We start from the raw sequence: 12,514 nt of genomic DNA on the forward strand, positions 1-12,514 counted from the left end.
ATATTTCAACTTGGCACTCGGCTTTCAACTATGATGGGTTCTTTTAAATTAAACCTAGTATTCAACTTCTGATATATGTATAAGTGACAAATCACATTTTGGCAATTGCCAAGAAAGATAGGTCACAACTAGTTGCTTACAAAGCTCTTGTGCCAATAACTAATAATGCCTTTACGGTTATTAAATAATATAAAGGCTAGTTGGATTCCAATATTTAACAAATTGAGTTATTTTGTCCAATGTTAAATATAGGTATAAATTTTAAATGTTCTTGTATTCCCTTAATTTTCAATTCATATGTAAAAATAGCATGCTGATTTAGTCGCTAATTTAGGTAATTTTATGAGTAGGAAGATTCATTTTTGTGACCCATTTACGGTTTGTTATCGCTATTTTTATCTTAAGTAGGGTTCTTATTAGTTGAAGCAAAAGGCAAATGCTCTAATTAGATTTAACAAAGAAAGAAACATAATGATTGTCAAACATGGATATTATTGTATCAAATTTGAAAACGAAATTTATCATCGCTCGATTATTATTATTATTATTATTATTATTTATATACCAGTCATGCTTGCTTTTGGAATTTTCTTATGGTATTATGGGTATTACATGGAGCTAGTTATGAAGTTAACACATTTGGGAGTTCTTTGCACAAAAGAGGTATCTGTCATATTAAAACGAAATCTGATATGGGAAAAACGAAGATTTGGATGAACTAGTAGATATAATGCTGGGAAGATATGGGCTGCCAAGCTCAGGTTAGGGCAGATAGGGTTTATACATTCTTAATGTTTATAAAGTTAACAATCAGTTGTTTGACTTACCAGTAATAATGTGTATATTTAATTGCAATGGAGATGGTTATTTACGCTAAGTAAAATCTAAAATTTGTGACTAATTGCTAAGCTTGGCTTGTAAACGAACACAAACAGAGTGTTTTCATGTTTGTTCGTCTGACTTTAACTATTTAAACGATTGAAACGAACAATTCAACATAAAGAGCGTGATTTTTTTTTGTGTTCATTCATTAACAGTATAAACAAATGGCTCATGAACATAACAACCGAACATAATTGAACATAGTTGAACATACATAATTGAGCTAAAATCAGTTTAAAGTAATTTAAAAAATTATGTGTTGGACGTAAAGGATTTATTAAAGCTAATATAAAATATATTAACGGACGTAAACTAACGAACTTAACAAACGTAAATTAGCTGAGTGTTAATGGACGTAAGGGTCTTTAAAAAGGTATATTGGTAATTCAGGCAACAAACATATTGTTAACATATTCAATTTGTGCTTAATTTGCAGCAGATTAATTTTGGTCAAACTTAATCAGTAGCAGCCCCAGATTGGCAATTTGATATAAGTATGAAAGGGTAATTTTGTCTCAAAATTCAATGCGTTAGGTTCATTTGACTACAAATCAAAGATTAGTGTGCTATTGACTTTTATATTAGTAAAAAGTCAGCTAGGTTTTAAGTTGTTATTTTGATTTTGTGTTATTTTGAGAACAAAGGACTAATTTGGAATGTTTTAAAAATCAAAAAAGTTTTTTGTTAAAAGGTTCTAGCCTAATACTTGGTTTTGGTTCGACTTTTGAGAGTCAAAGCTCAAGTAAAGGTAATCTGAGAACTAACTTAAAAATTTTAATAGTATAAATCTTAATGCTAAATTTATGAAATTTTGTGATGTTTCTTTCTTTTTTCCGTTCCAACATTATCTTGATTTTTCCTACTAAGTATGCAAATCTATATATTTATAGTAATTGTAATTTTTAGTCACATTATCTGCATATAGTAAAAAAAAAGTTTTTGACTCAATAATATTAACTTCTCAAAACCGAAATATAACAAATTAAACTAAAATATTATACATTCATTCAGGTGTCAAATCAGCCTTGGGCACTCTACCATTAGCGGATCAGTAATCTTGGGATGGGGGGCGACAAGAACCTAATTCACAATGTGGTAGACTACAAGCTTTTAACGATCAATGGGTCAATTCTTTAACAATTTTTATATACTTTTTAAACGCTTCTATATCAATTTTTTTATAATATATACATTTTATAAAATTTTGGACAGAGTAACAAACAGGTGATCATGCTTCTGACCGGTCAAAGCCGAGGTCCCATGGTCTTTTCGAAGGAGCGCTCTTTTTGAAAAAACGGCACGTCTTGAAGACAACAAAGGGTACATTTTTTGTCTACTTAAATAGTTTCATAAAAATATTATTGGAATATTCTAATTATGAACAAGTGTGCACAGGCTGGGTTGTGAATACTGTAATTATGGCCAATTTAATTATTCTGCATATTGAACCATGCTTGATGTCAAATTAGTTTTGTGCTTCAATTTTATATTTTATGTTTCTTCTTCAATTTTTTCTAATCATTTATAATATTATTATGTAACTTGTAAAAGAACTATATGCACTTGAAGACAACAAGAAAGTCAATATTAAAATATTACACTTGATATTTTCTTACTCTACTTCTTTCCCTAGATGTACTAATAGCTGCATTATATATTTTAGGTAACTATATATCGAACCTTAACCTATTTTTACATATTTGTTATCAGGGGGTGTTTGGGTGTTAATGTAAATACATCCTAGAAGTTTGTTTTAAACACGAGTCAACCTCAAAGTTGTTATCTTAGATGGTGATGATAATCTTTCAAATACAACATAAAATGCTGCATACAAAGAAGTATTTAGAATTGGAAAATTGGATTTTAATAATAAAAATAAATAAGACCCGTTATTTCAGTTGTGGTTGTCAAAAGAGTTATAAGTTAATTTAATGTAGCATATTTTAGAAACGTCAGGTGTTGATTTGTAAGAAATTTAAAAAATATACTAATGTTGCGTAATTGGTCAACCTTCATGCATGAAAATGATAATTAATTCAATAATGAATAAAATCCACACTATGTTATAACCCATTAGACAAAATGGTTTTGTCTCATGACCCATGAATAGCTAGAATGAATAAAAAGAGAGATTAGGAATTAGGAGAAATATGAGTTGATACCTAAGTTTCAACATTTTCTTTCATTAGTGTAGTAAGATAATAAATCCACACACTCACGAATACCACTAGGGAATAGCCCATTGGTCTTTTGCCCTAGAGCTTGAATGCTTTTCAATCCATTTCCACAAGGTCAATTTTTTGTTATTTTTTTAATTTATTTTTTTAAGTTTTTTTTATATATTTATTTTAGGTGACTATTTTTTTACGTTTCAGCAGATAGTTTCAACGATTGACAATGTGGCATACATGTTTGTGGTTTTTTTGGGTAGTATAACGTTTTTTATAGTTTTTGGTTTAAGGCAGGAGACCCTTGGCTACCGTTAAGCACGAGCTAGCTTAAGCATAAATGAAAATTGTTAGCAAACATGCATGGAAGCCTTGTGGACTTTTGATTCTGGTGCTAAGAATTGGGCATACCTTGAGAAATTATACAAGCTAATTTACTTGGTATTAAATTTTATATCTTGCAATGTCATCTTGCTTCCATTTAACAACGTGCGACAAAACGAAATATGCAAAACGGCGTTGTGTACCACAATACATTTCCATGCACACTTTTGTAGAGTCGTACATCTTCCATTAGCATGTTTTACATAATGCAGCACATTTAGTCTGAAGAGACCATTATTTGAGAGAAAACCCGACTACTCCACTCACTCTTCATCTAATTATCGTCAGCCACTTCATGAGGGTGAAGATTATCAACTACAAAGGAAGTTCAATCATGGATCTATAACCCATTTCATCTTGTATTTTAATTTTATTCAATCATTCATGTTTTATTTCATCTTGATTTTGTAGGCTACTTTGTGTCTACGAACCATAGCTTTGAGTTGTTCAGGTGTTTTTAGGAAAGTTTCATAAGTGTTTTGTGTTGTACAAATTAAAAAGCCCGAGACCAGTAGGCCTCTGCGTTTATATTTACAAATGCAATATAATTCAAAAAAACTTAAGAAACTTAAAATGACATGTAGCATAGTCACTTCAAGCTTGACCATCATTCGTATAAAAAGTGCTAAATCCATATGCAAACTACAAAGTCTATTAACTTAATGAAAAGATTGACTTCGGGATACCTGCCTTCAACCACGTTGTATTTTTTAGTGCTGGTCATATTTCATACACTTTTAAATATTTTGAGTTGGGTTTTTATTGAATAGTAATCCTAATTGGCTCATACTTGGATTTACAATATTTCTTTATCAAATGTTGGGTCGGATTTATGATAAGGAAGATTGGAATCTTCTCAACCTCCTCAGAAAACGGCTAAGTATGGAATTCGAGCAAGCCTAGACGATCGAGCATGGTTTTACTACTTCGAGCAAGGTCTTCAGAACCTTGAATGGTTAATTCTTCTAAGTGTTAAGGCTTCAAGCAAGCTACACTTCAACAAGCAAGAGTATTCTTCTATCGAGCATGGATTGCCAATCGAGCAAATAGCTTGATCATACAAGTTTTAACCAAGTGTTACAAGCACAGGATGATCGAGCACATGGGGACAAGCATGGATGCAATAAGAAAATGTCACGTGATCAAAGCAAGGACTTCGAGCACAGTTCAGTTTCGGAGCAAGATTTACATCCGAGCATGATAACCTCTATAGGTTTTGCGCTAGGTCCGGTCCTAACAAGTGGTATCAGAGCTATGTAAGCTTGCTGAAGGCCACGAGACAGAAGGTTGAGTATCAAAGTTTGAAGCTTTAAAGGCTTTTGTGCGTGACTGAGTTCAGATCTGAAGAGAAGTCAAGCCATGGATGAACAAGAAGTGTCGACTAATAAGATCCCGAGACTAGTCGGTCAAGAGAACTACATCAAATGGAAAGTGTTGTTTGAGGCCGCTGTTAATTACAATGATACAAAACTATGGAACTCCATTAAAGATGGACCCTATGTTCCTTCTCTTACCCCAAATAACAATGCTAATGTGGAAAGGCAGATGAAAAAGAGAAAGGACAAAGCCATGTCCATGCTGAAGTTAGGACTTTCTTGGGAGATTTTCAGCAGTGTGAATCATCACACTAATGCTAAAGCGATGTATGATGCAGTTGTAGAAATGTTTGAGGGAATGTCGAGTTAAGGGATATTAAGAAGGATCGATTGAAACAACAACTTGACAGGTTCAAATTCAAGGATGGTGAGAGATTGAAGTCTTTACTGCAAAGATTCATGGCTATAGTGAATGAAATCAGAACCACAGATCTACAGATCTCTGATTTTAATTTCAACAAGAAACTACTCACATCCTTATCTGGTGAATGTTACATAGCAATCAAATTCATCAGAGAGAAGGAAAATTTTCCCAACTTTAAGTTGGATGATGTGATTTCATTTCTGCAGGCTGCAAAGCATGAAACGATTGAAAATCACATGTTGAAGGAGGAGAAACCCAGGTCTCCAGTGACTAATGCACTCGGTTAAAAAATCAACGAATGGTTTGGTTCGAATGGAAGTTGCTCGACTCGAATGGAATGGAATGAAATGGTGGAGTGGAGTGGAATGGAATGGTTGAGTGGAATGGAATGACTTGAAACAAAATTTCCAACCGAATTGAACCAAAAAATTTCAGTAGGCTCCAAGAGATCTTTTCGCTAACCAAGAACTTACAAGTACACCCAAACACTGAAATTTCACAAACTTTTCACAACCAAAACCAAAGAAACTGGAACTTTCTTTTGTGAACCCACAACTCACTTTTTCACACAAACCACACGTCTCAAACACTCAAAAAAATATCAAGACTCAAGCTTGTGACTCAAAAATTACAACTAGTAGAGCCAAAAGTTCTGATACCAATTGTAGATCCCGAAACCAGATCCGACAATGAACAGCTTTGTTCTTGATAAACGATCGAGATGGGTGGGGTGAAATCATACGATCGAACAAAACAATATAACAATAATATAAATAGTGAACAACCCTGTAATCGGTTAAAAGAAGCAAGAACCGACCCCACCCAAATGGGTTAAGTGAACCTTTCATAGGGTTCCCATTTTTCCAAAGTTTACATCTTAACCATACAAAATAAACGCACCGAGTGCGAAATAAATCGACTAAAAGCAAACTAGAACGACATACACAATCCTAAAAACAATATAGAATATTGGCGCTACACATAGCCTCAAACACACACACACACACACACACATATATATATGTATATATGTTTGTGCGTTTGTGTCTAGAACTCATTTGGCGTTCAAGCTTTTAATTCTACTAATCTTCATCCCTACTCAAACCATTGTATAGTAGTAACTACTTCATCTTGTCATTTACATTCTATATTAGAACTTTAAAGTAATCGCTTCATCTAAAGCATAGAGCCTACCGAAATTCTCTCATTGACCAAGTATTCACACACTACAATGCTCACATTAATCTGATAGCGGCAAAACAATTGATTCGCATAATTAAGCAAACTCGTTAAAGTAATCCCACGTCCAAAGTTGTCGCTTAAACCCCAAAACTTAGATGAAAAATGTGTTATGCTATAACTATATCCTTGCGGTAACTATATATCTATGCGATACCTATACCGTCTGACACAATACATAGCATGAACTATATCAATTCAACTACTACCATGCATGTGATTACTTAATAACATGGGAAAACTTACTTCAGTTTTTGAGAAACCCTAATTCAATTTGTTACGGGTGCTCGAACCGTTTAGTCTTGTAAATAAATTAGCATCGTTACTATATTCCACACACCTCGATTATCAATCCTTTGTGGTCCCATGCAAAACTGTTAATAAAGCTTTTTAGTCGACAAGTACCTTATACCGAACCGAACCGAACCAAACCAAACCTTGCAGTTGAGATTCGATGATGTTTGGAATCATTTTTGTTCTAACAAAGGAGATGAGGTTGGGGTTGATTATTAGTAAAGTATTAGGATAGTTCCACATTACCCTCTTTAACTACCAAATCTCATTATTTTCTTTATATTTAATATAAATCAGTTGCCTCAATTAAATACTTAAAGTTTATCAAACGAAATCTCGGGATGTTACGGTTGCACACATTCATGTGATAATGATATGTAATATAAATATATACGTAAATCCTAAATATTGTCAATTATGTTAACCGGTTGTTTCAACAAATTTGTTGGAGTAAATAACTAAATGTGCCGTTTATATATTCGCATAACTGGATGGTTTTAGCCAAGAGTCAAAGCGGATCAAAGGTATTGCAAAATGTGTATAATCATACGGAGCTTATCTGGAATCTATCCAAAAGAAACATGCAAAAAACCAAATTTATGAGCTTTGAGTTGTTTGGTTGCTTACAACCTAGTTTTCCAAGTGTTTTGAGTTATGCGAATTAAAACCCGTCAAGTTGATTTATTGGAATATACGTTTTAATTTTTGAACATAGAAGTTAGAAATAATTACAACACATATATAAAATCAAATATATTCAATTTTCTTGTGATTTTAATATTTTTAAAATCAGAATAATAAATGAATTCGTTCTTAATTATTTGTATTCAAGCTGGATTGTTCACACACACATATGAATGCCAAAAAACATAATAAAACAAAATAAAAAACCAGCATGTAAATAATACTAATACAATGGAGGATTAAAGAGCGTTTATAATTCAATTACGTACAATATACATTAACTCAAATGCATAGAAGAAGAAGGTAAATATGATACTACATATTTACAAATATTTTAGCATAAAAGCTACTTGTGTTTATTTAAAAAATGAAAAGATAATCAAAGGAAATAACATACAAATGAATAAAAGTTCATAATATTATTAGTCTTTTCATAAACCCCATGTCAATGTAAATCTTCTAAACCTGAAAGCAAGCAATATACAAAGGATAATTGAGCATGTGAAATGAATATTATGAAATACATGAACAAATTAACAGAAACAAAATATTTAGTGTTTGGAGGCTTTTCGTCAATACCTTATTTAAGACCTTGTTAATGAGGTCCTTCATATCTAACATAAGTTGATCGGATTCTGGCAACTCCGAGAAGAGAAAGAACTCATGAAATGTGTTTGGGTAGTCAATCAAGTACGCTTCCTTCCCGGACTTCTTGAGCCACTGGTAGTACCTTATATGTCGGTCCCGGAGGGTATCAAACCCAGCCGCGACCACCATTGTCACGGGAAAATCCATTTTGGATATGTCCACGGCATTGGGCCCGGTAACATTGATGATAGGATGGTCTCGGTTGAAGGGTTCACCTAGGGGCATGAACGCGTTCCAAAACCAATTGGTCCGCTTCATTGTCACGAGAGGTACTGATCCATCCATCCGTATTTCAGAATCTGTTCGTTCCTCCCCGCCGAGAAACGGTTGGATCGCCACTAGCCCAATTACCTACAAGCCATCATACTGTTCATCAGCAATCATGCGGGTGGTATTTGTTGTTGGATTTTAGATCACTCATTTCTTCTTAATTTCTTACAAAATACAACTTACGTGTGTACGATGCTTCAATTAGAAAGATACGAAGTTGTTGATTTTTCAAACTAGGAAATTAGATATGTTTATATACGGATAATAATGCATGAATCCAGTAGCATATGTTTACATATATATAGTTAAGTCGTACCTGGAGTTGCTGGAATTTGAATTGGGAGGCTCTTAGAGTCACATGATGAGCTAGGTGTCCGCCAGCGCTATCACCGACGATAAAGCACCGTGAAATGCTGGCATTCTCCGGCAGCCATTTTGACCGGTTATCTTCATTGTCCAGAAATTTCAGCACATCAAACCCATCGTCATGTTGGGAAGGGTGTCGGTTCTCTGGTGCAAGACGGTAGTCGACAGAAACAACAATGGCACGCAATTCGCTCGCGAACTTGCGGCCCACATAGTCTAATATCGCCACATCCGGGGAGAGGAAAATATATCCACCGCCGTGAAAGTACACCATCACCGGGAGATCTTCTTCAGCGTATTGCGTGGGGACAAATACACGGAACCAGAGATTGCGAGTTGGATCCACCATGACATCGTGTGTCTTGACACCGTTGACGGGTATGGACAATGCCGGGATCTGAAAGTCCACGAGATTGAGAAGACCGCGGGGCACCGTGCCGTCATCCCGGAGAAGTGGGTCGATTGCAAGGTCTATTGCCGATAGTACAATTCGTGTTCTCAAGGGCAAGGATAGCTGAGATTTCGGAGTTTCCGCTGCTGCTGATGATTCCATAATTAATTGAAAGACTTTTGTGATCAGAGAGGTACGTATTCAAAATTCAGGTTGTGTGACAAATGCTAAACACATCAACTCTATTTATACTGCAAAATATGCGACGTTATATCACACCATCTTTGATTATTTCAATATTTCAGTCAAATGAAACCTTCACCTGCATGTTCACACCAAAAAGGTTGGTCATGGTCAGGGTCTAGTTGAATTAAAAAATTCATCTTCAGTCAATAACTAATGTCTATTACAACTTTTTAGTTTTGTCAAAAATAAAAGGCTCTATTCATGATTTTCCCCTTCGTTAACTTGTTTTACATTGAATGTTTGTCCGTCACTTTTTATTTCAGATAAGCCGTCACTTTTTTAAAAAAACTTTCAACGTTTTAGTTTTACAAATGGCAAACATTTTGTACTAAATAAATGAAAATTAATATTGACAAATGTAGATGGGCAACTGTCACGAAAGAGGATGGTTGGAAACCATGGCCAAGTTGAATTATTTCTTTCAAATTAAATAAACTTTCACCAAATATTGTCTTCAGTAGTGTTTTTCAAATGACGATAACATATTTCAACTTGGCGCTCGGCTTTCAACTATGATGGGTTCTTTTAAATTAAACTTAGTATTCAACTTCTGATATATGTATAAGTGACAAATCACATTTTGGCAATTGCCAAGAAAGATAGGTCATAACTAGTTGCTTACAAAGCTCTTGTGCCAATAACTAATAATGCCATTACGGTTATTAAATAATATAAAGGCTAGTTGGATTCCAATATTTAACAAATTGAGTTATTTTGTCCAATGTTAAATATAGGTAAAAATGTTAAATGTTCTTGTATTCCCTTAATTTTCAATTCATATGTAAAAATAGCATGCTGATTTAGTCGCTAATTTAGGTAATTTTATGAGTAGGAAGATTCATTTTTGTGACCCATTTGCGGTTTGTTATCGCTATTTTTATCTTAAGTAGGGTTCTGATTTAACGAAGAAAGAAATATAATGATTGTCAAACATGGATATTATTGTATCAAATTTGAAAACGAAATTTATAATTGCTCGATTATTATTATTATTATTTATATACCAGTCATGCTTGCTTTTGGAATTTTCTTATGGTATTATGGGTATTACATGGAGCAAGGGTGCTAGTAGTAAGATCGTATAGTTAACGAACTAGTTTTGTTTGTATCACCTAGACTGTGAAAAAATGGAATTTTTTGTTTGTGTTCATTCATTAATAGTATAAACAAATGGTTCATGAACATAACAACCGAACATAATTGAACATAGTTGAACGTACATAATTGAGCTAAAATCAGTTTAAAGTAATTTAAAAAATTATGTGTTGGACGTAAAGGTTTTATTAAAGCTAATATAAAATATATTAACGGACGTAAACTAACGAACTTAACAAACGTAAACTAGTGAGCGTTAATGGACGTAAGGGTCTTTAAAAAGGTATATTGGTAATTCAGGCACCAAGCATATTGTTAACATATTCAATTTGGGCTTAATTTGCAGCAGATTAATTTTGGTCAAACTTAATCAGTAGCAGCCCCAGATTGGCAATTTGATATAAGTATGAAAGGGTAATTTTGTCTCAAAATTCAATGCGTTAGGTTCATTTGACTACAAATCAAAGATTAGTGTGCTATTGACTTTTATTTTAGTAAAAAGTCAGCTAGGTTTTAAGTTGTTATTTTGATTTCGTGTTAGCTTGAGAACAAAGGACTAATTTGGAATGTTTTAAAATTCAAAAAAGTTTTTTGTTAAAAGGTTCTAGCCTAATACTTGGTTTTGGTTCGACTTTTGAGAGTCAAAGCTCAAGTAAAGGTAATCTGAGAACTAACTTAAAAATTTTAATAGTATAAATCTTAAAGCTAAATTTATGAACTTTTGTAATGTTTCTTTCTTTTTTCCGTTCCAACATTATCTTGATTTTTCCTACTAAGTATGCAAATCTATATATTTATAGTAATTGTAATTTTTAGTCACATTATCTGCATATAGTAAAAAAAAAGTTTTTGACTCAATAATATTAACTTCTCAAAACCGAAGTGTAACAAATTAAACTAAAATATTATACATTCATTCAGGTGTCAAATTATCCTTGGGCACTCTACCATTAGCGGATCAGTAATCTTGGGATGGGGGGCGACAAGAACCTAATTCACAATGTGGTAGACTGCAAGCTTTTAACGATCAATGGGTCAATTCTTTAACAATTTTTATATACTTTTTAAACGCTTCTATATCAATTTTTTTATAATATATACATTTTATAAAATTTTGGACAGAGTAACAAACAGGTGATCATGCTTCTGACCGGTCAAAGCCGAGGTCCCATGGTCTTTTCGAAGGAGCGCTCTTTTTGAAAATTAATACTGACAAATGTAGATGGGCAATCACTACAAAAAAAAGCGTATTAGCGGCGACTTTATTAGCGGCGACTTTATTAGCGACGACGCCCTTGATCCGCGTCTTAACGGATATGGGCCGTTGATTGTTGTGTTGATCCAAGGCTAGGGTTTTATACGAAGTTGTCGCCGCTAATAAGTGTTATAACATTGCCGGGAATATCTATCTTCTTTCCCTCTCTTTTTCAGCTCTCACACATCTCTCTTCTCTCCCAATTGTCGTCTCCAGCCACCACTTGCCGGGAATCGCCACTGCCAGCCATCACTTGCCGGGAATCGCCGCTGCTGGCCACCACTCCGTGCCCACTCCGACGCTGCCCCCCCCCCCCCCCCCGCCGGCCACCACTCTGACACCCGGAAAATCGCCAGCCACCTCTCCGTCCACCACTCCGACGCTACCACCACTTGCCGGCCACCACTCCGACACCCGGGAAATGTATGTTTTCATCTTTGTTTGTTTATAATTTTAGGTTTATTGCTGATTTTTTTATTTTATAAATAGCAAAGTGAACTGATCGGTTTATTTTAACATGTTAATTAGGACTGATGTTTGTGTTTGAACAATGGTGTTAATTAGACTGATATCTGGTGTTAATTAGTAGGGGTCTTCATGGTTCGGTTTGAAACCGTAGCAAACGGTTTATCTCGCAAACCGGCTGTAAAAAACGGACCGAACTGTAATGAATTTAGATCTATATTAGTTGGGATAAAATATTAAAGTTATATTAGTACATTATTAGTCACTTTTTTTCAATTGTGAAGTAGGATGTTTAAGTATATTAATGCACTATAATATAAAAATTAGATATCATTCGTTTTTTTATCTCACCTATCATTTGAATCAACATATAAATGTTTCTAAAAA

The 12,514-nt window shown here is 34.0% G+C and overlaps 1 pseudogene; it reads right to left on the bottom strand.

Annotated features, from left to right (window-relative positions):
• Positions 1–7,850: 7,850 nt before the first annotated feature.
• LOC143533640 (putative carboxylesterase 18 pseudogene) lies at positions 7,851–9,228 on the bottom strand (annotated as a pseudogene).
• Between the last annotated feature and the right edge of the window lie 3,286 nt (positions 9,229–12,514).

Source organism: Bidens hawaiensis, unplaced genomic scaffold (genome assembly GCF_021521415.1).
Source record: "Bidens hawaiensis isolate Kalapana, Puna unplaced genomic scaffold, B.hawaiensis_p1.1 tig00000760_1, whole genome shotgun sequence".
Classification (NCBI taxonomy): domain Eukaryota; kingdom Viridiplantae; phylum Streptophyta; class Magnoliopsida; order Asterales; family Asteraceae; genus Bidens; species Bidens hawaiensis.